General features: G+C 35.3%; 1 protein-coding gene across 4 annotated transcripts in view; it reads left to right on the top strand.

Moving 5' to 3' along the window:
• The window catches only part of LOC139975192 (diacylglycerol kinase delta-like), a 129813-nt gene that overhangs the window by 12067 nt on the left and 92468 nt on the right, over positions 1–25278 (top strand). The window lies entirely within an intron of this gene.

The following is a 25278-nucleotide window of genomic DNA, read 5'->3' as shown; positions in this document are numbered from 1 at the left end:
CGGTATAACTTTGATCCCATTTTCACTAACTAGTACTTGACCTACAGTAGTTGAATCAATCTGGCAGAGAAGACTTAGCATAAATATTAGCCATTATTATGGCATGTAAAATTGAACATGATTATTAATTAAAGGCATCTAGATGACATATTCCATTAATTGTTAGTTCTTTTGATCTTCTACTGTATTTAATAATACATACTAATTTATGTTTATGTTTTTGTGTACAGGTAAGTGGAATATGAGGACTGCAACATAGTGACTTAGAAGATTCAATTTGTCATACTTAGAAGTTACTGTGATGCCCTGAGCAGGACAAGAGGTTGCAGTTGTGAGAATGCCTAAAAATTGGTTCCTGATTAAAAAATGAACAGTCGTTCACTTGCATACTAGAAGTACTGCACATAAAGAGTATAAACTTAACAATTAATAGGTTGGTGATTGCACTATGTAATTTATGTACCTAAATGTACATGATCGTGCAATGTATACATGTTAAGTACAGTTCAATGCTTATTATATGTACACATTAATTTACTTTGCTCCTCTCTTACCTGTCTCCCACTCCTCATCTGCACTTTCCCCATCTACCTAACTACACATTGGAACGTTTTAGCACTGCACCCCCGCTCCCTGGGCACCGCCCACTTACACCTCTCCTCTGCTCCCCTCTCAATTACCTGTCTACCGTACTCACTATATTGGTGCACTCAATTGGCACCCCTGATGACCACCCACATCTCTGGTTTCAATACCCAAATTACCATTTAGCATAAAATTATATATTTTAATCCTCACAAGTGGGTAACCTAATTCCAACAATGAACATACAGTACATGCATGTGAGATTCATCATCTAGTACTATACAGTAAGTGTGACACATATTTGTAATATTTGCTCCCAATGTTCATTACATACTTTACTAATTTGTGTGTAGCAATAATTTCGGACAGTGTTTTGGCGTGTTAGATAGAGGTTCGTGGCTCTGTAGATATTACGACTACAGCTGCAAGGAGATAAATAAGTGTTTAATACTAAGCCCTTCTAATCATACTTTCCCTTGCAGCTCCACAGTTACATATAGTCAAATATTATGTACAGTACAGAGTAAAGTATAACAACAGATTGACAGACTATTACATGTCTCCTGTACATATGCACTCCGATCTATACCTTACTTACTACAACAGGGCCCCGTTCCACATAGAGTTACCTTTAATCTAAAGCTTGATAAATCCTGTGTAAGTCACCTTATCGAGCGTAAGTTTGAAATCAACTATCCCCGTTCCACAAAGTAACTTACGCTTGATATCAAGCTTAAGTATAGTCTTTTTGGAACAGGGCCTGGATCAGTCAGTCTGGGGGTTACAATGATAATAGACCATGTGAATCATATATATAAATGCCCCCCCCCCCAAAAAAAAAAAAACCAAGTGATACATTCCTGCCTTGTGGCTGGTCTATAGATGATAATGATCAGAATAAACCACAAGGAGAATTAATCAATTCTTGCAGCCTGTAATCCTGCTTTGTTGTAACATTTGTATGATGAAGTTGAAAATGTGGAATATGCAATTGGTTGGAAGTTGCAATGTGAAAAGGACGTTGACAGAGAATTTGGTTAAAATATCTGTCCCTCTCATCAATATTGGAATGCTACAAATTTAGGCACTATAAGGCACCCTTGCCTAATAATGGCATATATAAACCTAGTTAAGTCACTAAATGTATCATCTGGCAATGAAAAATGTAAAAGTATAAACAAAGTTGTTTTAATAACAGACCGTAAGCTACTATGAATAGCTCCCCAAAGATACGATGGAAAATCAAGCCATTGAAATGCATGAGTTAAAATAAAAGATGATAAATTCATAATTAGATCTCTTCAACGTCTGTGGTAATATCTCTGTCGTAAACAAGAATTTATATAGCATCTTTAAATATATCATAATGATTGGTTTTGTGTGTCATTAAAGGAGAAGCTGTACCTATGCAACCATTGGCATGAAGGGATATAAGTATGCGCCTGATGAATAATAATGTACACAAACAGCTTAAAATAACTTCCACTTGAAAGCTGTACCATTAATGTTTTGATGACAATTACAGTACTGTAGATAGGAACCTTGAGCAAGTCGAAATTGAGCCAAATTTGTAAATAACTTTTCATGAATTTCTGTAAATCTTACTGCATGGTTCATCATTCTTGATTGATATGGAGTTTGCATTTGCTGATTTTTAAAATATTGTTCAAAAAGCTTTAAATATTTATAGTCAGAATTCACCAGATGTTGCTAAATATTGTTATTCATTGACAATGTACTTAAAGACCAACTATGGAGACTTTTCGATGAACATAAAATCCCACCATTTTTCATGTATGTAATCCTTAACTGACTCCAATTACATTGCTGTAATTAACTTTACCAATTTCGGACGTTAAATAAGTGAAAAATGGGACGAAAAGTCAGCTTCTATTTCAGACATTCCTGAAACATTCCTAAGACATCAGGTGACCATGTGACGTCAACGTTTGTATACCTCACTCACAACTATACTTTTAGTGTGTAAAGTCGTATACTTGAGCTGCCAAAAACATCAACGATATTACTCCTTTTTCCTCAAAATGTCACAATTCTGTGTTGTTGGAGGTTGCAGTTATACCTCATCCAACAAAAGCATCAGCTTTTTTAGATTTCCGAGTAAAAGAACCGACGTAAAACGCCGCAGACTTTGGATCAATTTTTTGAGATCCACGCGGAAAGATTTTTCAGCACCCGGAGTATCTCATGCCCATGAGTCCACATGCATGACCCTGCTTCTGTGTATGCTGCAAATGTCTCATTCTGTGAAAATTATATACTGTCGATAGCTGTGTCGGACCATGGTCGGACATAGCTAATGTGAAATGGACCGTAAACACGCCCTGGACGTCCTTACATGTAACATTATATCACGCAATTGACAGTAATATATTTACTGTAAGAGATGACCGTATATATATACCGTGCCAAGGGTATAGCATTGTTAGTACATGTACGGTAGTTAGTTACAACTCTCGCCGGCGTTGGCTCACAGCATGTGTAAATAGCCATGTTAGGATTTATCTATTTCATTTGTTGTATTCCAGTATCGTGAGTTCGTGATACATGTGTAATATTGTCCGTTCTGTTTATTCCGACATCTGCATGGTCCAAGGAGTTGAATAAAAACGGTAGTATGTAGCGATCGGACGTTTTATTTCGTTAGTGACTGTCTTGTGATTGTGGGATGTTAGTACTGGTCAAGGCCTGTTTCAACTAGACCTAACTCTATGGAATTACACAGAGTCACGGTAGTTTTTCGCCCAGGATTGAACAAGAAACGTGGATTAGGATATTCACTGCTAAATTTGTTTATTGACAGGATACTTTTTCTGTGTTTGTATACTTTTGGATATTAAAACGAGTAAGTACTATGTAAGTATATTGTACCGTACGGACCTATTGACGCTACGCTATGTAAAAGATGCCTCCATTTGAGTGGAAATTTTGCTAATAAAATAAGCAATTTAACTAAAATTTCTGCTTATAGTTGTCTTAAAACTTGTTGTTAACCTTCATGTGTTCTTGTTTTAAGCTAACAGCTTTTCAAACGCTCGAAATTGGAAGTCAAAAACAGTACAATTGTTCGCTATCTGTGTACAAACAGTGCCTATATCAGCGTTTGATTTTCGCGGTATACAAACTTTGACGTCACACGGTGACCAGAGGCTCCTTTGGGTCAATCTCTGTTTTCAGACATTCCAGAGGTTCATGTCACGTGACTACCCAAAATGTCCATTTTCGTGGTCGTTTTTGATGGGTTATAGTAGGTTTTCGAAGATTATTTTTTACACATGTTGATTATGGGTATGTAAACTCCTAAATTAATGGAAAATCTCAAAAAAAAAAATTGCCTCCATATTTGGTCTTTAAACTATGTTCACCTTGGATATATGAAAAGCCAAAAAAAAACATACCAACAGAGTGAAAATTTTTACTTGCTAGTGTTAATATGATACATGTATTAAGAAAATGGTACCCCCCCTGCCGGATGTGACATGACTTTATGTCTTAAATCGATATGAAATTTCCCAAACAGAATTAGATTTATTTTCCTGAGCATTGCCTCTGCTGATATATGTTTATGAGAAACTCGGTTCAGTCATTCCTTTAACTGAGCTAAAAATAGATTCAGAGAAGGCTGAATTGACCGTATTATCTAGCATGAACTCGTTGATGGACTTAGAAGTATGTCGCACGGTTACAGTCTTTATCCTGCCATTTACTACATCATTAAGCACATGCCAAGCAGAAAGACCTACCAAATTACGAGCTCAGAGTCCCTGTGGAGCTGTAATGAAGAGCTATACAACATGCACGTAATGCTGCGATGAATTCTGTAAAGCACATGTATGCAGACCATGGAGTTCTATGTACACATGCTGACATCTTTTACTTCTTGAATTAGTCTTCCTCGGCTAAATTTTGTTTTCCAAAATCTGTACCTTTCTCAATAAGAAAATGCATTTCAAATGTGGAGATGTACGGCTGGGAAATATTTCGTAGTGTACTTGAAATTAATGGAATTATTTTGGCATGTTGTATGTATTTTAAGATTCAACAATTAAGATGGTACTGTATTGGGAAGGTGAAATATAAGAGATATATTTAATGAAGAGATATGAGGGAATTATCATAAGTACAGTACTGTATAGCTACGTGACGTCGGAACTTTGTATGAGAGTGTACTGTCTTTTACCAGTACCGTATGGGAGATTAAGAATTCTGAAATAGAAGAACTTTCTCCCGTTGGGGGAGATACTTTGCATCTCTCGAAAATATTCTACCTTAGCATATAAACTTTTGGTTACTGCCGAAAGCAATAGCCATATGTTATTACTATACACTCTTTAATAAAGCAGAGTTTTACACACGGTCGATCTCTCTCTTTTGGGATTCCTACAGTAGTTACATTAAGTGCATCTGTACTACTGTATATTGGTGTTTTCCATATGTATGAGGAGAAAGTTAATTATGTTATAAACCAACAGAGCAGTCACATAAACCAACCTTTCTCTTGGATGAATGATTAAGCTTTTGAAAAACTTATCCAAAGTCATTTGCAAATTGAAGTAGACAGCTATTTTTTGTCCACAGGTGCATTGAAGCGATTTTGCCTTGACTTTTGCAGGCCACCTTCTGTGAAGTATTTTAAATCTAAAGTATTATATGTCTCTTCCTCCATGGTGAATACAAAGTGGAGCCCAGAGCATTATTCTCCATCTTACAGTACCCCTAAGTGTACTACCTTCAGGGAGCATTAACAGGATTCATAGCTATTATTTGTATGTAGTATACCTGATTATGTTCTTCACTTTATGGTTGTGTTATCATTAAAAATTTAAAACTGAAATTTAGATTACAGTGTATTCATGAAGTGAATCTTGAACTAATCAAAGTTAAATTAAATACTGTGTATTTTTTAGTGTACACATGTACCTATTGTAATATTCCATAAAGTAAAACAGGTCTTCCCAATTTTAGATGAGATTGTACAGTTTATAAATGTACATGGATATCACAGTAAATAATACTATACACTGGCCAATGATGCTTACAAAAGTCCCAATTCCTTGCTAGCATATAAAAGATATGTGATTCAATTCTCTGGCATGAGGTTAGCCAACGTTTTTGTTTTATCGTAAATACATGTGTATTTTTTAGTGTACACATGTACCTATTGTAATATTCCATTTGATTCGAATCTTGTTAAAATTCATTAACAATATCGCCAGAGTTTTGTTAGCTAAATTCAATTTTCAACAAATTTGGGTATTTCCATTCTGATTGGCTGAAGAATATATCCTATTTGCTGTTTTGATTATGCAATTAAGCTTCCTTTGAAGTGTCCCTTCTTTTTAACATGTTATTTCTTCATTAGATTACAGTATTTGATCTGTTTTGCTAACAGAAATTGCTTTATACAGGTACCAGTCGCACAAGGGTACAAGGGCTACGATACCGTTTATGTTCATGTAGTGTATTACTTCGCTTCCTCTCAAAACATTGGCACACTTTCTATTCTGTGTTGGGAGTGACGTAATTTTTTTCAACACTATACAACCAGTGACTATACTGGTCACTAACCGACCCTCATTCTACAGTATTACCACGCAAAGCTAGTGTCTGATAGTGTCATAATAGTGTCTGATATAGTGGTGGAGAGTTTATGACGAGTGTACAGTATAGTGCTCTGCATATTACTTGTGTTGTGCTGTTTTCAGCTTTACTATTGCCTAATCCATTTCAATATCTCCTTTGGACTGTTAGGTTGTGTGCTTGCTTCCTATTAGCTCTAGCCTACTGGCGTTCCTAGTCGGTTATTCAGGCTAGGCCTATGTACTATTATGTCATATATTGGCAACTACTGTAGCTCAGGAAGCTTTAGTTTTACCCATTCATGAAAAGCTAGGTTTGTTAGACCTTGTACGTGTGTTGTTTTTCCGTAACTACTGAGTCAATGATTGTCATTTTTGCACTCAAAGACACCCTCACTACAAGAATGTTAATTAGTGAGTACTTAGTGAAGCAATTTCTAAGCAATTTGGAAATTTCATTTTCTTTTTGTGTATAATATTTTAGTGCACAAATTTATAAATGGACAATGATTAGTCAAGCTACAGTAATGACTTCAATTTATGGGATTTTAGTGTTGCACAGCATCAATCAATTCATGGAAAGTCAAAAATTAGCCACTTAAAATGATAACACTATGTAAAGCAGCATTTTGAGTATAATTTGGTTAAAGTCATTCTGTACTCTTCCGTATTATGACTTAATTTCCATAACTTGAACATCGTATCGCCCATTGGCTTGACAAGACAGCTTCAAATATTGAAAATAAAGACAATTTTCAGGTATACCAGTATGCTCTTTTAATAACTTGTAGTAAATTGTACAGTATTATGAAAAAGGGGAGGGGAATGGAATGAAATGTTGAAAATAGAATCAAATTCAATACATTGACTGAAACTGATTAATCTTCATTTGATGAATCAAACACGTAGGACGCTGGTTTTGTTGCATCAATTAGAATCTCTTTTTCGGTAGAACCGTATATTCCTAGGTTTGGCAAAACTTAACAGACATATTTAACGCATAGACTGATTCAATCAAGTTACCGCAAGCGGCACACCAAGAAAGGTCATTCATAATTTCTGCTCCATATGTCGCTTTAAGTGTCTGTAAGTTTCTCTGAGTGATCTTCCAAGTACCACCATTTCAACAACATTCAAAGATGTCCTCAACTTGGTATAAATTTATCCGGGCTGTATCTATTCACCGGGTCTTTGGAAGCGCCGACTGGACATGTGAAGTACGTGACATTTTTTCCTTCGGCTGATTTTGGTCGTGGAGCCCTTTGGTTTTTCACACTACCTCACTCTGCATATATTGCACTGAAGATTACAGGCCTCCCTTTACTATTGAGGATCAATACTTTTTATCTGGAGTGTTTGCCAATTGGCTTCCCAGTCATATCAGACAAAAGGTGCAAACAGCATGACAATCCACTTCATGGAGCTTCTTTCCTCTTTCCTCTTTGCTTCTTTGTTTTACCTTCAGCAGATTAGGGAGATGGCGGCTAAATTAGGTTTACGAAGCTCTGCTCTCGCAAATGTGGATCGCAGAGATAGAGAGAGAGAGAGAGAGGTGGAGATCTCTGATTGGTTTTAATTTGGGTGGATATGAACCACTAGGAGCAAAGGATGTGTGTTAATACCGATCTGTATCATAAAACAAGTTCCTATGACCGCGCAGGGTAAATAACAAATCAATCCACGAAAAAAAAAAAAAAAAATAAGGAGGACAAGCTATTGATTTTTGGCGAGGATGAAAGTTTATGTGTACTGATGATTTAAGGTCGAACAATATCAAGTAATCTTGATTAGCGATGACAGAATGTTAGCATTGCTTGTAGGAGTTGTCCCTATAAGAAGGGTTATAATGAAACAAATTAAATTGAGTGTAATGATCATTTTGGAAATTTTGCATGGTACTTAATACTCAATCCATTATCTGCTAGTACTGCAGTACTTGCTGAATTATATTTTATAGTATACTAGGAGCAAAAAAAAAGAACAGCAAAGAACTATCTGAAAACACATGGTTACCATTGGGTTTTAAAAAAATCTTGAATCTTAATTGTATATTATACAAAAGGTCTTCTTGGGATTATAAAGATACAGCATACTGTAGTCTCGCGAGTATCACAGTACATTGCACAGGTGAACCATCTCTATGCTCAAGATCCAGTATATGTTCACCCAGTATCATATAGTAGGGATAAAATATACATATAGTAGGCATAATATAGCACAATATTTTGTACTCAGTATTACATACTTACGTTCACTTTATACTGTAGTATCACAGTAAATTATACAAAGTTACAAATATACACTACTTTGTGTGTTCATTCCTTGAACATTATGATGATCAAAGTGCTTACTATACAGTATAATTTATGCAATTAGGGATCATACAGTACACAGGGTAGCAGGCCTACACTATTCTGTATACTGAGGATTATACAGTATAGCTACACTACCTATAGTACTGTAGTACACTACTCTCTATACTCAGGATTTATACATAGCTACACTACCTACAGTACACTGCTCTTTATACCCAGGATTATGTAGTATAGCTACACTACCTACAGTACACTGCTCTCTATACTGAGGATTATACAGTATAGCTACTGAGCTACACTACTGTACCTGCAGTACACTGCTCTCTATACTGATGATTACACAGTATAGCTACACTACCAAATAATGCCCTTCGATCCCAGTCGGATTGTATATTGATTCTGTGTACGGTAATTCTGCTTTCATGCTACAAAAGCATTTAGACATTTTTAGGCATTTAGACATAAATTATACAAAGTTAACATTTAATTGGTCGGGGACACTCTGATTACTTTAATTTACGTTGAGAAAATTGCATACATCACACATTGGACACTCCAAAGGTGTTGACAGTGATTATATGATATAAAACTACAGTGCCTTACAATGGGCATCTTGAACAGTTGCGTGTCTGCAGTAGGTTCTGTCTTATATTAGTCTTAAATAATGTGTGTGATCTATCCTGTTTACAGATCTCTAAGGTTTTGTATAGGGCTGTAACATATCAAATCTATATATGTGCTAGTTGTGAAAATATGTTTATGAAGATCTTTGTCTTCAATAATTACGAGAAGAATCTCATGTATAAGTCCATTATATTCCATTTCAAGACTTGGGACACAGTTTTACTGTTGCGCAAAGCTTAAACACAGTTTAGTGGATGACGTGATTGACAACAAAAACCAAAGAAGCTTTCTGATTGGTTGATGATCAGACGTGTGTAAACTTGGCAGACGAACGGTGGACAACATTTCGTCGCTAAAATGTGCTGTTTACGAGTGGTCAAAACTGAATGTTAGTTCACATTTATATGGCACACTAAGTGTGAATTGAGGAATCTGCAGGTACTAAATTTGCCCAACAGTGTCTGACAGAGATGCCTCAAAGGAATTCTCAGTGATTTCAGAGATTGCAAATTGTCGCAGAAGTTTCGCAGTTTCGCAGAACCAGAAAGGACTGGTAATTGACGGTATCCCGTCTGTTAATTTAGGGCGTGGGTGGAGATCTCTAAGGTACAGTTACTATATTGTACCCTTCTGAACATACTATGTGTTGAATTATGTTCCCTCATTGAAGTCATTTACATGATCAAACTACTATAAAGGGTTATAAATATATTCACTCCTGAAGTGTAAAGTGAATTATCCACTGTAATTTAGTTGTGATAGTTTTCTGTCTGTGTGATCTATAGAATCTTACAGTACAGTGCTTGCTATGTCATGATTTATAATTATACTTGACTGAAGTAGAACAGTTTTTGAACAGTAAATAATCATTATACGTATTAAAATGAAGCTTGCAATTAAACTTTAGTGCACCAGGAAATAGGAGACCTGGGAGACAGGAAATACATTTCATATCTAGACTGCACATGCATAAATATTTACTTTCTGTTTTGGGGAAACTGATGCAACTAATTAAAGAGCACAATAATTTGTTTACATACAATTTCTAGTTATTGTTAATTACAGAATCTTGTAATTCACTGTCTATTAATCGTTCCTGTAGATGTGAGTTTTCTTCAGCTAATTTGACAAGACATGACATCCAAGAATTAAACGACAACGTAGTTAGTGAGAAAGGTTTCCAGATGGGTTTGTGCCAGAAGCCTACAAATACAATAAGGCAGTATGTAAATATGCAATTTAGGTCGCAGAATCGGTGTGATTCTGCTCCAATTAAGAAGATAAAACACAGGAAAGAATGAATACCAAAATAGAGCATCTTCTAGTTATTTCATGACAGTAGTTATGTGTATTACTGTATACATCAAAACGAAATTGGTTAGTTGAGACATTACAATTTTGTTGCAAGTTGGTTCAATACCTAAAATATAAACAACCTATGAATGAGGTGAAATATAGATCCCAATACAGGTCATTCATGCTCTCATGTACACAAGATCCCAGAAACACTGTGAATTGGCGAATAAACTTGGGATTCAAGTTTAATGTAATTACATACATGCACACACGTGCAGTATACATGTGTCATTTCTCTTGGCATACTGTATGGGCTAAGGAAGTTTTTGTATTTCACTTTGAATCTGAATAAGGTCTTTCCAATAATGAAAAAGAATAATATCGTTCAAACAGTAGTATAATTCAGATTTATATAGACTTGAGTCATTGAATTTTGACTAATAAAGGAAATTTTGCTCTCTTTTTGTGTGACAATTTATTATGATCAGTATACATTAAACATAAAGTTGATTTAATGTAAAGGTTCCCTCATCATATCACAAACTGCTCTTTGAGTTATTTTCCAAGAATATCGAATTTATCTTTGAATTATTAATTTACTAGAGAATTAGCTGATCACCGATCCATACTCTGGATCCCCAACAGCAAGATTGAATGAAGAGGTGGGTCGGTTTCATTCTAGAGTAGCGTAGAATATTCTTGTCTTCTTTATATACTGACGCCATCTGTACCAGATTGTTTACTTCTGTGAAACTAATTAGGTACCTCTCCTTTATGGTGTGAATATCACGAACGTATATGTCTATAGTGTGACAATTAGCTGAACCTCTGCTGTACTTGCAAGGGTCAACCAAAGTTCATACCAAAAAGATTATGGTCATCCAGACTGGCAGTTAATTTTGGGCTTCAGAAACCCTGAAGCAGTAAACAAATCTACAAATTTAAAGATAGAACAATGTCTACTGAAGTATGCTGGTGCAGAGAGTGAGGAAGATATGTGATAAAGCTAAGATTTTAACCTTAAAGCGGTATGTTGTGTTTGTAACATATTTAAATGTCATGCTCCCATATAGCTATCGATATACCATTCTTTGGTTAGTGTCTATCTTTGCACAGAGTGCTCTATGTTTAGGTGGACAGAGCAAAGTACAAGTTTTCTGATAAATGCTCAAACGTGTGAAACTCTGAGTAACAACTACTAGTGTTCCACTTGTCTCAACTAATTTTCACCTAAATATATATATATACATGTGTGTTAATTGTCAGATTCCAAAGCACCAGGGGTGCACTCTGTACAATCATAACACTTGGGTAATACACCCTCACTGACCATTGACAGACAGTTACACAAAGCCAGTTTATACGCATTCACACACCAGTAGAATCACTGTGATTGAGTGGTACAGATTTCGGTCTGTTACACAAGATCAGGGGGTTCGATTCCTACCTTCGCCTAATGAGTCCCAAAAGGACGAAACCGGTCGTGGAGTGGAATGTTTCTGGTGTGTTTATTTATCATCAGAAATACGTATATATATATACATACAAACGTACCAAAAATACGACATTTAATCATTACAAATTTTATGTGGGCCGGATTACTTCATTTAACGTAAGATATGTACATTATTTTAATTTACATACCGGTCCTGTGGCTGAGTGGATAAAGATGCTCAGCAATCGGGTGGTATGGGGTTCAATGCCTGGCCGGGTCATAGAAAGGTGTCTTTTTCATCCAAGAGCAATCTACAGTTTTCCCATCTGAAATGACTTTCTAAATTTGAAACATTCCAAGTTTAAGTTTTAAATGTTGAACAGGAAGCCACCCAATATGAAAGTTGTAATCCATAAGCCCTTGCGGGCTTCTCCCACATTTGTGGTTGCTTAAAAATCATACAAATAACTGCCTGATTATTATTACATACCTGGTAAATTAATTGTGTTCATCCAGAACAGATATCCATGTTTGCCGTTTCAAGTGTGGTTGAGAAGTGGTCTATGGAAATTGATATTGAATTTATTATTCTTTTTTTTTTGCAAGGTTCCCTTTGCAAACTGACTACTTTTTCTTCCACGATGTACACATCAATTTTCCATACTTTTTATCAGATTTTCCTCTTGTACTGTAATGCCATGTATTTACTTCGTTCCCCACTTACCTGTCTCCCCACAACCTATGCACCACATTCTACCGTGTCTAGAATGCCCTGGTAATCTTTTAACACTGTACACCCTCACTGACCCTATTGACCTCCTTCATTTTTCTACCCACAAAGTGTACACTTAATCTGCCATGGATAGTGATTATTTCTAATGCACTCTTTATAAACCAAAGACCTTATGAAATAGCAGCTCTGTAACAACCTATGTGAAGAAGTTTGAAGTTTATGTGCCGTTAATAAAGAATAGTTGATGCTAAGGTAAAATTTCTGCTTTAATCTGACCTTTACTCAACCTTATCAGTGGCTTAGGGTGAAATGGTCATGTGTTCTACCAAATTGAAAACTGAACGGCTTGTCAATAGCATTACTTCTAAGATGTCAGTATTGTTAATTAATGTAAAAGGATATACCGACCTGATGGATAAGTGTGTGAAGCTATAGCCGGGTAAATGTAGTTTTAATCTGTAACTATTGTGTGTTTGTTTCTCTATAAATTAGGTAGAATATTGCATTAGAGCTCTGTGTGGCATATCTTCTGTCTAGAAATTACTGTATATCAAAAGGTCAACTACAGTATAGTACTATATGTAAGAAACTATAGAGAGTGATATTTAAATAGCTGTATGAAAAGGCACAGTTTCAAATCTCCAGGATTAATCAACATTATCTCTAATACATAAAAACAAGTTTTAAGTATTAGAGATAAAGAAACTGTTCTTCAAAAGCATTCTTTTTCATTTGCAAGACAGGCGGTGAATATTTGTGCGCAGCTGATAATTATCAAACCACCGACTTAACCCGAACGTCGAAAGATTTCCTGGAAATTACAAACTTAACTCTCCGAGAATCTCTCCTGGAGGAGACCTTCTCAATGTTGCTTCAGAAGAAAATCAATGTGATCTGCTGTGAAGCTGGAAGCAAATAGATATCAGAGCGCATTGTATTTGAGACGCAAAAGTCAACCTTTAGCTTATATATAAGTATGATAGATATCTTTGGTAATAAACAACTTCCCCATGGATGCTAAAAGAAACAACTTTGCTAACAAACAACTTTGTTTCGTTTTGGGAGATTTCCAAGTTAAAAGGTCGACTGTCTTACGGCTGTCATTTGGTAAATTTGTGATGTTACTACATAGTGTCAAGCCTAAGATCTGAAACTTTCTCTACCGTTTTCCTTTTTATTTTTTGAGTCTAGAACGTTGACAGTGTTGACATTTAAACCGATGCCACCTCCGTTAGGTAATATTTACTTCGTTCCCCAATGTCAATAAGAGGTTCAATATTTTAAATTCAACATTAATGTAAAAACCCATCTCCATTACGGAAAATATTCATTGTAAACGGCAAAAAAAAAAATGTGGTTAGATGATGTCTGTTATTTAGACTGTATTTACTTTGCTCCTCACTTACCTGTCTCTCTGTATTTAGACTGTACTGTATACTTAGTTTGAAAAGTCTTCATCTTTGGGAATGTGAATGTAGCTACATTTTATAGCTGTGCAGCTATCATCGTTCAAATGAAATATGAGTTCTTTTTATTATAACTGTCTGGAAGGAACAAAAAATCGTTGTCACATACTAAAGATGATGAATAGGGAGAAGAAAGTAGGAATCAGTATTTTTGTGAACTCTTTAAGGTAACTTTTGGGGTATGACAATTTGTGTTACATGAATATAACTCAAATTAAAACAGGTTTTTAAGTTTGTTTGCAAAATTTCACCAACCCCCCAGTGTTCCAGCCCCTAACCATTTAACATTTTCTTGAAACCAATGTTTAAACTACCAAGTTTACTGATTTCATTTAATTCCAAAGATTTTGTCACCAAGAAACCTTCCCACAGTATTAATTGCTAGGTTGGACAAAAGCTACACTGTACATTTGTATTAACTGTGTAGTACCTGTAAGACAGACAAATCTTCTGATTTGAAATAAAATAATATTTAATAACATTGAGTGAGGGAGCTGAAACTAAACAAAATTTCTATTTTGGCATTCTGGCATTAACAGACATAAATTTTGAAAATGGTTAGTTACCAATGAAAAAAGGGCTTATTTTTAAATCCTTGCATTTTCTAATTTAGAAACCATCCTCTCCCATATGTTGACATTTAAAAAAAAAAAAACTCACCTGCACAGATTCAGGAAGTATCACCAAGAGGTTACTATAGTTACAATAAACATAGAACATAAAAGACTATTTTTTCCTTTTTTTGCCGTCTATATATATAGTTTGTCTATCCCTTCGAATCCCTTTTAGTAGTGAAGGGAAACCTGAATTTGATGGATTCATCCAGCCAATCATGAAGCTAAGCATTTCCGATTCATAACTGTCTCCCAGGTTTTTTCGCTGCCGGCAGCCAAGTCTTTCCGAGATGATTGTTTCTATTACTTAGTGCTCTCACTGGAGGCATTAATAGCTTAAATTAAAGAATTTGCTGCTAGCAAAGTAAGCTAAAATTGTGTGTTTTAGTTCCTTAAATTACTGGAAGGTAAAATGTATTTCAGACAGCAAAATCCTCTGAGTCACCAGACACGACCTTTATTCATGCATGTTTTAGTGGGCCTTTATATCGCTCTGAAGTCAATCGGATTGTAACGATAGATAGATATTAGTAGTTTTCTGTCCAAATATAGGGAAAAGGAACCCCAAAAGATTTAAAGATGGGGATAATGAAATGCATTTTCCAGTTTGTAAGGTTTTAATTTTGGTGATACAGTAGCAGGTTCTAGCAATACTACTGTGTAGTTCAGAAGAATGGTATTTGTTTGGTGGCCATGTCACAGCGACTATTCAAGTATATATTATTTGGTAAAACTATATCCATTGATTCAGTGCTATGCACTGTAGATGTCAAATCTCAAATATATTTATGCCAAATATATTTTCACATATTTTCAAACATCAAATTCATACAGTTTGTTATTTAATACTTAGATACGACCATATACAGTATTTACAGGTAAAAGAATCCATGGACAGGCCAGTGTGTTGCTTTGCGACTTAATCGTTGCAGGCAGTGCAACCTAAGAAGATAAGTCAGTTGTGTGACAGGATGTTGTTTTAAGGTTATTAATATCACAACTACCGTATAAACAGTGATTATGATTATTTAAAGGCCCTACAGTAATTGCATTCAGTGAAATCACAATGAAAAAAAACTACTGTATGTAAACGACGATTTGATGGTCAGTAGTAGCCAATGTATGATATCGCTGATTATTTCACAAGACATAAAAGAAAATGAATGAATTAACATCTCACCAACGGAATATTGCAATCAAGATTGATTTGGACATTTTTTTTAATGTGTATTTTATGCCTAATCAGGTAGTTGGAAGTTCATTAATTGTCAAAAAATTGTCAAAAATATTCAAACTTCTAACGAACATCCTCTTCATTCCAAGCTCAACTCTCTGTGCAATAGGACTAGTTTTTACAATTTGAGAAATCCAAATATTACGCCATCTTTTAGAATTATACTCTTTAAGAACTCGTTTATTTACAGAGCAGCCATTTTTGTACAAAACGGCTCCTTAGATCCTTTATTGTAGCTTTTTGATAATGTTTTAGAATTTTACTATTTAAGAACTCGTTTTATGTACAGAGCAGCCCTTTTTGTAAACTGGTAAAGACAGCTTCCTAGATCCTTTGTTGTAGCTTCTTGATAATTTTGATAACTTTTGTAACGCTTTTTATGTTTTCACTATTAACTTAGTCTCATAAACTTTTATATGTCTTAACCTGTATTTTGATGTTTTGTATATTGTTATATTTTTATCCTATTTATAAATTTCTCTGTAAATTTATACTGGAATAAAGAAATGAAAATGAAATGATTATTGCCTTCTTTAACCATTCCTACAATGGTTTTTTTTTACTTCAGTAACAAAGTGTATTTTCCGGTTCCTTTGTTTGTCTTGCCTCTAGTATGATATTAACACCAGAACAGATATTACAGAAAATTCCACACAAAAATTAAACTCTTAACTTCTTTCAATGAAGTTTGTTTTATGCAACTGGCGTCTAATTCTGTCCTCCGAAGCCCTTTTCTGGTAAACCGTATATTTCTGCATATATATTTCCTTTAAATTATTACTGAAATTTTACCAGCTTCTAAGGTATTTGCACTCCAAAGTTCGCATCTTTGTTTTCTGTGATCTTTAGCCAAATGAAGTGCTCCGTTGAAGCGAGAGGTGATGAGAATTGGATTGACGTCATGGCCGCCTCTCTTCAAAGGCAGCAGCAGTGTTGTAGCTTTACTTGACTGAAAGAAATTGGTCTCATGCATTCTCCGATGTAACTCCTTAAGTTTCAAGTACAAGTATTCTGTTTCAATCGGCTCATGGAGTGATATAGGCAATTTAATATCTTGAGGGGGATGGTGGCTTCCTTTCCTCTTTGCTTTTCCCTCCATCTGGAGTTGGAAAATTGAGTTCAAATTAGCCAATGTCAAAGCATCGAAACTTGGTAAACCAATTGATAGTGATAAAGTTCCGAGATGTGCTGGCTGCAGGTTCAACACATTTGCTGCATTTTGGGAAGTTACACACGGTCATTTTACTGCACATACAAGCTGCATGAATATTGGTCAGCTAAAGCTGTAACCATGGAAAACTCAGAGCAGTGGATGAGTAAAATAAATATACTAATATTATGAAAAGTTGCAATATTAGCAGAGCTGGACATTGATCTGTATTTATGTCAGTTTGGATGTGTTAATTGAGATATTATTCTTCAGAGAGACTTCATGCAGGGAACTCAGGGTTATTCGTCCATGTAAAGCGATGACATTTATAAACTTTGCTCCTGCAGGGTGTCATAAATTCCAACAACTCAACCAACAGATGTTCTCTCACCTATGCTTGGAGTGTCCATGAATGACATTCTACACTATTATATATACAGTGCTTTCTCAAATGTTTAGAATATAGTATCCAGACAGGCACGACGCAAACTTAGGCAAGCGAATACAGTAAGCGTGCGCAACCTGCTGCAATTATCTTGCAAGCTAGTTGGGAGCATGCGCAATTATCTTGCAAGCTACATAGTTTTTCTGTAAGGTTAGTCTTACTGTATGTTTTTTGGTTTTTTGTTGAGTTTTATCTTAATTCTGAGGGGAGCTGATGTACTACAAGTCTATAGATATTTATGTGTGAGACCAGCCTGTTACCACCTTCATCAATCATCATTGCAGTGGATTGTATAAAGCCACCATCAAAATCAATTTTTTGAACCTTTTGGTCATTCTTTAAATTTAGAGAATTTAGCATCATACAGCTATGACATATCCCATCTCTCTCTGTTCCATACAAATCACCTGACTGTTTTTTTTCTTCTTTATTTTTCGTCCCACAGCTTCACCTCCCCCGCCTTGGTAATTTAAGAACTGAAGTTTGTAAGACATCTCTACTCACCCATGTATTGTTAGCAATAAATTTTCTGTCAAAGATGTGTCCCAAATTGATAGGATATTTGCATATATATGATACAGAAAATGTCAATCCACAGTGTAGACCTCGGTACTGCTTTAATCAACTGAGAGCAAAAAAATTAACTATTCATTATTCATAAAGGTTACATCGCCATCATATTTTGTGCAATTTTACAACCACTCTGTGAAAAGTTCCAAACATTGCAGTCTCTCTTTTTTTTGTTAATGAAATTTAATATCTCTTGATGTGAATTTCTCACATTTTCAAATGTCAACCCTCAGTCTTATTTGTAGCATTTTTATGTTTGTTATCAACCAGTTGCTAGGATACATCAGCTAAACTATACTTCAAAAATTCTCAGTCTCAAGAAAGTGCCACCTAACACTTTAAAAGATAGTTGTTGTTGATATCATAATTAAAAGATATTTGTTGATATCATAATTTTAGGAGTTTGACATTTCTGCTAGAATTCAAATCGACTTTGTACTGGCCTCTAAAGTGCAGCACAATCCTAACGAATTTATTATTATGATAACAGACTGGTATTTTCTTTCCTGGGGTGAATATGGAGTGCTTTGAGTGTTGTGCAGTATTGCTGACACATTACGTAAGTTAATGTTTAGTCAGCACTTGGAAGATGAAAAAATACAAGGTGCCAGCTCTGACTAGATTTCCAACAAGTTGAAAGATGTTTAATAGAAGTTCTATTTAAACTTTAGAAATATGGCTAAAGTTGCCATGATATATTTATGTGGGGTTTTTTTTGTTTTCATTTTGCAATGACCTGCCTGGACATTAAGATTTGAAACCTGATATAAATCCTGCATCATTGTGTACGTAATATGATTATTTAAGTCCCTCAGCCACTGTTAACACTGTATACAGAAAGTTTTGCTATTACTGTATTAAAGTGTCTGCACATTCCTTAATGAAGTTGAAAGCCAACAACACAGCTCCCTCTGTGCTGGAACCTATAAGTTACATTTACTTTTATGTTCATTATGTTCACTGCATGCAATATACACCTCAAAAAGTGATCTTTCTCAAGAGGAAAATGCTAGATTTCAAGTTTAATAATTCAGCTACAGAGATGGAGAAGAAAACTTAAATACCAGCCATACATAACCCGGATTTGTTCATCAGAGGCTTTAGTTTGCGTACGTTGCATGGCTGTTACTTTGTGATTTTCTGGGAAAATTTACGAACCAATCCGTAAAAAGGTAACCCTCAGATCATGATAATGTACGATTCACATATTATTTGGATAAGTACTGTATCCCAGGGAATAATTTATCCAGTATCGCATAGCAAAATGCTATGCAAAAATTGGGCAAATTGCTATTCAAGTCCAAAAAGTATCTAGCAGTTTTTGTGCAAAGAAACATAGCATTTTTTAAGAGCCTTAAGTTCAGCCCCTTGATCTACTATGCAAAATTTGAACACAAAAATTCATTGCTGTAGATCCTGTTCTGCACCCCTCTTTCATCTGTACTGCATCTGTATAAAAGGACCTACCATGCAGTACCCTATGTGGCTTGTAAATGTTACCCATAAAGCCTTTCTTTAATCAGGATGCCAGAGATAAACTGTTTAATATCCCAATACATACAGCAAATAAGATTATTTTCTGCTACTGTAGGTTAATTAAGGCACAGTAAGGTAATGCGATAGATTTTTTTGTTCTGTAAAATATTTGATGTTTATAAATGTCAAATGTCATTGTTTCTGGTGTGGTTTGGTGGACTTCAGAGCTGTACAATAATTAACTAAATATAACTTCTGGTGCCGGATCTCTGTGGTCAATTTGGACCACAAGGCTCTGCGAAAAATTTAAAAAAAAAAAACTTGTGTTGATCATGCAGTGCAATGGGGTACAGTAACCCACGTGACATACAGTACTGTAATGTGTGGACTTCCAATGAATAGAGGGAGCTATTCGGTTAATGTTTCTCAGAGGCACTTTGTTGTAATGCAAAAATAGAGAAAAGGCAAATACAAAAAACAAACAAAGAATCACCTAATTAAAGCATAAAACACGATCAACATCTCCCGATCTGGCAGGTTGCCAATGGTGATTTTTCTTAGTGGATTCATATCTGATTAATCGCAGAATCAATCCCATTAATAAGCAAAAAGATTGTCATTTTTAGTTTCTTTATAGAAGGCTGCTTTCTAGGGAGAAATTGCTGGTGCGAAGTCGATCGAGATGGAAGCAGCATGATTAAGCATTTTATACAAATATCCTCTCTCTCCTTTTTGTATTATTCTGTAAAATGATCTATCATGTTAACTTGCAGTCACAATGCATCACAGGTTCTGTACAGGATATGTCACTTTCGACTTGCTTTTCTTAAACTTCAATGCATTATGATTTGATATTTGGTTGTGGTTGTGGTTAAAAAGCAAAAAGATTGTAATGTTAGGTTCGTCATAGAATATTGCATTCCTGGAAAAAACTGCTGGTGAGAAGTTGAGAACCTGTATTGTTGATTGAGGCATGATTAAGCATTTAATACAAAAGCTCTCTCTTTTATTTGACATTTTTCTTATTTTGTTATGTAAATGATCTTTCATATGAATTTACAGTCATTGCATCACAGACAGTAGTGTACAGTATTGGCCTGCTGTCTTCACTTCCATGCATCCAGATTTGATACTTGGGTATGGTCTTGTCGTACATTTACTATAGAGAAATTCCATGAAACATGCCTGCCTGTCACAATGATTGCCTTATGATGCATTTGCTCATTTCATGATGGAGTGGGTACTTTAGAGTTGATCAAGTTGTTTGGTATTTGTGCCAATTTTGTAAATTTTCTTAAAAAGCATTCATTTGCTCATTTCATGTTACATGAAAACAGTCAATGTACTTTTCATAATTGTATCAAGGAAATTTCGCAGTGGAATCCACAGGGATAATTTTGAAATTATTATATATGAACACGAACTGCATTTTTCACAAGTTGCACACATTTGAACATTGACCCCCCCTCCCCTGCCCATTGAGCCTGTTATGTTAATCTTGCTTAAATAAGAGTTACTTCACTCAATCTTCATACCTGTCCTCTCGTAACAATTGCACCACTCTGATCTTGCTGTGTATAGAGCCACTTACAGCTGGTATATATATTTATAAACCAAATTTCTACATCACCTTCACTTGATGACTTACAATTTTTATTCAGTATTGCTTCTTTCTTATTCTACCTTCTGAGATGTCTTAAAAAACTCTTATAATTCCAAACATTTTGTTGTTTTTCCATCGTGATATTTCTAAGTCTTCCTATAATTTCAACACTATACTGTACATCACATCTTACATTAATTTATGTTGGATATTAAGTAATATAACACTATAAGTTGTAGAACATACATGTACATGTCTGTTTGAATTTCATCCATTATCTGTCATCCAACAGTACTACACTACAGAAGATCAGACCATGCTTTAGCCCCTCCCTCCCTTCTTCCATCCTCTACTGCCTTCCCTCCCTTACCCACCACCCCCTTCCCCACCAGCTCCCCTATAGCAGCCATTTGTATTGAAATTGTTCAGTTTGTGGCACTATTTGTTGCAGGGGATGTGTAAGTCAAAAGTTGTTTATGAAGCTGTTCTGCAATTGATCAAGTTTTAATTAAAAAAAAAAAAAAGTAAAAGCACAAAATTTTGAATATTTTGGTTTTTTTTTGCTTTTGGCATGTGACATAGCACTACGAAAAATCATCTAGGTGACAGTGATAAAATGCACTTACTTATCAAGCAGAATCTCTTTCCGACTAATGAATTCAGTTAATATTGATTCGTTGAGCATTTCTAGAGGGGTATATTCCATAAAAACTGTGATCTTGCTTGGATTGTATTAATTAAATACTTGGCAAGTTTGGTAAAGAATATTAAAAAGTATCAGAAACTGGCGGTCTAACTGCATGACGCCAGAAGCCTTTGGTTCTAGTTTTGATTATTAGTCTGTTATAATTGACAGGAAACATCATAATTATTTGCTGGTGTATGTTGGCAACATGAACCCATGTAATTGTTTATGTTCGGTTTGCAAAGATCCTATCAGCTGTGTCATCAGATTGATCATATAAACGTAAGACTGGTTTTAATCGTCAATTTCTCTGACAATTTTTTTTCTTTAAAATTTAAACTGCGAACATCATGAGTCCATGTGAGTTTATATTTGCTGGTTACCGTAGCAACTACATGTTCCAAGTTGCCTTTTACCCTGTCAGTTTTCAATGATTAAAGCTTAGGCAGTAAAACAGTCTGGTATAATTGATGAGAATTGCTATGATTATTATGGCTTGCAATATTACTCAGGGACTTAATGGCTCATTTCTGCTGACATGCAATGCGTGGAGAGTGATATTCGTTATGAGAAAGCTCAATTTATGTTGTCTGAAAGCTTGAAATGGCAGCTGGGGAATATGTACAAAACACTCTTTGGTAATTGGGTTGTGAACTATTTGTTGTTATTTACAGCACTGTTACTGCAGATATATGTAATTAAAGCTTCAATCAAAATGTTCTAGGACTTAAATAGAACTTTATAGCTGTCTCATAATTGTAAGCCTGCCTGCTAAAACAAAATGAAATCGGAGGCTTCAAGAAGAAGTAAATAATACTGAAAAATAAAACAAAGGAGAAGATGATAGGTACACTTTCTAATTGTAATCAAATTCTGAATTCATCTGACATATATTTACTTAGGGCGAGTAAGCCGACTGGATCTTCCTCGGACTTGCGACGTCTTCCATATTTGGACGGTTCTCCCTTCGCTGTCTTATTTGTTGCAAGATAATGGATGTGCTCACGCCCGGCAGTTCTGAATTCTGCCCAGCACAAACAGTACTTTAAACATGTCTGGCCGGCACTACTGTATTCTTGATGATTATTGTAACAGAATTTACCAAATGTATGGGTGTATACTTGGCATAGAAGTTAGCTCCAGAATGGGAAAAAGATAGCACCATTTGCCATCTGAGCATACTTCATTTTCAGAGATTTTCCAAAGGCAAGGGATACACCCCTAGCCCTCAGACCCCTCCCCCAGGGCTTGGATTAACTACCGCACAAATCCGCTCCTCACTCCAATATTCTTGAGCTCACCTGTGAACATAATGCACCCCCCATAAAAATTTTTTAATGCCCTGATGTAAAGCGGTTCCTACCTTAGATCAAGGCGATCCCTGTCTGCATCTAAAGTCAAACAGTCTGAGACAGATCAATTAATGAATCATGTAAGCATCTAAATTTGCTTTGAAAAGAAATGTAGCATTGAGATACAGAAAGCTGCTGACTCAAGTTACTTGACTCCTCTCTTACCTGTCTCCATTCTACTTATGCACTTAATCTACCTAGACTACAACAGTTGGTAACATTTTAGCACTGCTCCCCCCCCCCCCACATAACACCTACTACAGTACCTCTTCCTTCCAAATTTACCATCCTCAAGGCTTAAAACTGTTTTTCTTGTGTGATTTACATCCATTGGAATCTTGTTGGTTTAAAAGTTTATGGTGAAGTTTCTGAAGCCAGTCAGGACCTATATTCAAGATAACATCACCTGCATCAAGCACTGATAAGTATCATGTTAAATTTTGCAGATTTTTGGACATTAAGTGTTTCATTAGATTTCCTGTCATTTCTGTCTATTCTTTTGTACAGGTACCACTTGTGCAAAACATTAGTTGTTTTTAATGCATGCTTTATGTATTTATGTTAACTTATAAATATATAGTGTACTGTAAGTCTAACCACCTTGACAGTAACCTGCTCTGCAGGGATTGAGAAGTATTTTACCAAGGTTGGCAAATGATCATGTCTGGTTTAATAGACTTAATTCAATTATACCAGAGCTCTGTAAAATGGCTCTCGTGTGAGCTCATTGGCTCTATATGAGTGTAGCCAAAATTCAAAATATATCCAAGTTAACACTTAAATTGCTAAAAGTTTTATTAATGATTTGTAGTGATTTTTGACACAGACTCGATGAGTTCAAGCATAAATCATCGGCCAGTTATACCTGTAGATGGAGAGAATACGTGACAATGTCAGAATCTGCTCAATAATGTACATGTACATATTTGTGCATAGATATGATTTATGAGTAATGGCAGCTCCTGCAGAGCAGACTTAGTTGTTTAAAATTATGACTCATTTAAAATTATTTTTTTTTATTTAAATGCATGAACCAAAAATCTTCCTTTTTCATATTTAAGTTCATATAAACCATATAACAGCAACCATGGATAGCATTCAATACCATTTGTACTTGACAAAGTCTTTAAAGTCACTGTGTTAAACTGGACTGAATGGATATAAAGCACATAATGTTGTGGCTTTTCCAAAAAATAAATATATGTGGACGAAATTTATAGGTACGGGAAAGACACTTTTGAAACATTTTTGCTGTTGATTATGTCTGGTAGTCCGACGAACTGAACGAAGATTACATTTGGCACCGATAGGAGACGTATAGTAATTGCATGACAGAGATATTTACACGCTGCTTCTGTACAACAGCCATCATACATGTAAAGTCTTTAATAGAGGAATTTGAGAATATTCCAAGATAAAAGCAAAATATTTTAAAGTGCTCCTTTAATATGTGTCCAGCTTTTCTGGTTTTCAAGATATTCAACTAAGTTTAAAATATGAGCCCGCCTACTCTGTGCAGTAGCCAGTGATGACGATGTCCAACCCCTCATACGTAGGCAGGCCTCAATGTCTTATGTTTAAACGTTACTCCACTGTTTTATAAATTCTAATAGCTCACAATTTAACCGGAACACGTTCCATCAACTTCTCCTAAATGACAGAACACCATTGGATAATGTTTAAACACCTTCTGTCCTTGACAGATTTTAATGAATAGTAAAACCTGTTACTTTGAGGCCAAAAACCTTGTTTTTTTTTATTTTCTGTAAATTATTGAGTTTTGGGATCCATCTGATGAACTGTGTGTTAGACCGTATATACTCCAGTCATTTGTATCTATGAACTTAAGATGATTAAAGGGCATTTCTCGATATAATTATGGGTGGTGCAGAGTTGCATTGTTTTGACTATCTACAGCATGCATCAAATTAAATTTGATGTGTCATTGTCATACATTAAGAAACCAGACTATTGCACCATAACACAAAATTCAAAACACAATTGGCAACCATAATTTGCTAGAAAAGTTTAAAGGTCAGTCTTTAAAGGTCAGTCTCCATATTACTGTATCTAATACCTGACTCCAAGCCCCCCTTAA

Source organism: Apostichopus japonicus, chromosome 10 (genome assembly GCF_037975245.1).
Source record: "Apostichopus japonicus isolate 1M-3 chromosome 10, ASM3797524v1, whole genome shotgun sequence".
Lineage (NCBI taxonomy): Eukaryota > Metazoa > Echinodermata > Holothuroidea > Aspidochirotida > Stichopodidae > Apostichopus > Apostichopus japonicus.
The sequence above is the reverse complement of the archived record's forward strand: the minus strand, read 5'-3'. Positions and strand labels throughout refer to the sequence as shown.